Consider the following 2756-nt stretch of genomic DNA (forward strand, 5'->3'; position numbering starts at 1 on the left):
GAGGTTAAAGGGGGCAGATATAAATTGATTCTCTCCTAAATCATTTACACAGGAAGACAATCCTGCCAACGTCTTGCTCTTATGACATACTTCCTCCAACCACCTCCCCTGACCAAGTATTCAAATAAATGAGCCTATTATGGGGTATGTTTCTCATTCAAAACACCCCACTAAATTACATATTGTTGTTGGTTTAGTTTGAGAATGGGGTCTTGCTCTCTAACTAAGGCTGGCCTGAGAATTCTATACAGCTCCAGGATACCCTAGATATAATCATCATAATATTTAAAAGTATCTACTTTCATAAATCATTTTGTTAAGTATCATTAAAATAGGACAAACACATGGGTAATTTCTACTTTAAATGTTTAATTCTTATCAATGAATCACTGATGTAAAAACTGGAGAGTTTCTAACATAACAAATAGTGATAAAACTGTACTTACCCCAGAAACATCCATGCTACAATCTCAAGCTGCTAGTGAAGTCACTGTAATCAACTGTATAATTCAATATTCTTCTGAAAGACTCATGGAAAACACTATTTATACTATATGTAGGAAAATGTGTGCATATTTATTCAAAGTATATGATATAATTTAGTTTGCTAAGATGGAAAACTCATTGCTTTGAGATTACAAGAACATCTGTAGTTAGGCTCCAGGGGCTACTACAAAGGAAGTAGCTAATCATGGAAGGGAAATCCAACTTGTTGTGCCTCATTAATCGTTAGACCAAAGTACAAAGTCACTAGAGATAGATATCATACTCCAGCAGGAATGAGAGAACTCATGAGGTGTCACTAAAACTGGTGACCTTTGGATATTGAGTAGACAACTCAACAGTCATTACCTCACACAACCTCAGAATCTGCTTCCTTCAGATACTTGCTGTAACCTCAATCACCCAATAAAGAGCTGTCCAAAGAGAAATAGAATCCAGAAATCATCATACTTCATAGAGTAAATATTTGCTAAGAATCACAGACTCTATATGTATCTAGAGCAATTAAAATAAATATGTTCTAAAATATATAATATGTTTGAATTTCCATCTCTTTTGCTTCTCAAAATGAGAAATACCATTTGAACTTTTAAGGTTGAGATTATGTATTTAGTAGGTGGCTTCTTATAAATTACTTAACATATATACACAGCACTTCTCATGAACACTCATAGCATCTAGTTCACATTACTTCAATATTTCTTTTTAAATAAGAACTTAAAAACTGTTTTAAAGGATTAAATTAAAACATGAGTAAAATTTCAAAAATTATATTATAGTAGAAGAGGCTGTTAAAATGAGAATAGAAAACTCAAAATCTGTGCAGAAATATTGGATAAATTTGGCTATATAAAATTAAACCTTTATACAGGAAAAATTTTACTACTAAAAATGCAGAGGACAAATGACAGACTAAAAATATTTGTTTTTTACTTAAGAGAAAAATAAATTCTTTCATATTTAAAGAGCTATTAAAATTCAGTGAGAAAATGAAATAAATAGCAAATGAGTAGAAGACAGAAAAAGAAATTCAAATTACCAATAAACATACAAGTACATACTCAAACTCACTTATACTTGAATAAAAAATAAAACAATAAGATATAATTTTCCACTTGTCAGGTTGAAAAAGAATTACTAACATCATTAACACTTTAAAATCAGTGATTTAGTACAGGTGTGTGCACAAACATTATATATGCATAGAAAATATCTAAAGCCAGGCGTGGTGGCACATGCCTGTAATTCCAGCACTCAGGAGGCAGAGGCAGGTGGATTTTTGAGTTCAAGGCCAGCCTGGTCTACAAAGTGAGTTCCAGGACAGACAGGGCTACACAGAGAAACCCTGTCTCAAAAAACCAAAAAAAAAAAAAAAAAGAAAAGAAAAGAAAGAAAGAAAGAAAGAAAGAAAGAAAGAAAGAAAGAAAGAAAGAAAATATCTAAAAAAGATACAGAGGAACCTTAATAGTGAAACCTAACTAGGGTAGGTAATGAAAGAATAAGAGTTGTACTTTACTTTTAATCTATTCTAATTTTTATTGCTGTGTTAACAGGCCATGATCAAAAGCAACTTGGGAAAATATTATTTGGCTTACATTTTCAGGTCACAGTCTACCACAGAGGTTCCTGGGAGGAACTTAAGAACCTTGATGAACAAGCCATAGAGGAACACTGCTTGCTGCTTCTCTCACAGGCTCAGGTTTAGCTTGTGTGTGCTTTCTTTCTTTCTTTTCTTTTCCTTCCTTCCCTCCTTCCTTCCTTTCTTCCTTCCTTCTTTTCTTTCTTTTTCTCTTTCCTTTTTTTTTTGTTGTTGTTGTTGAGACAGGGTTTCTCAGTGTAGCCCTGGCTGTCATGTTGTCACAGAACACACTCTGTAGATCTAGCTGGCCTTGAATTCAGAGACAGGCCTTTCTGCATCCCAAGTGCTGGAATTAAAGGCTTTAGCTTGCTTTCTTATAGAGTCTTAGGCCACCTAAGGATGAGGCTGCCCACAGCAGGCTGGCTCTTCCTGCATCAATTAATAAACAAGACTGTCTTCCACAGACGTTTCCACAGACGCTCCCACAGGCCCACCTGATCTAAGCAATTTCTCAATTGAAATTTTCCTTTCAATCTACTGTAAATAGTGTCGTATTCACAATTAATGCCAAAACATTACCGTTTGCTTTTTGTACCAATTCAATTTTTTTTTAATTTTTAATATTTTTTATTACATATTTTCCTCAATTACATTTCCAATGCTATCCCAAAAG

This window comes from Mus caroli, chromosome X (genome assembly GCF_900094665.2).
Source record: "Mus caroli chromosome X, CAROLI_EIJ_v1.1, whole genome shotgun sequence".
NCBI classification, from domain to species: domain Eukaryota; kingdom Metazoa; phylum Chordata; class Mammalia; order Rodentia; family Muridae; genus Mus; species Mus caroli.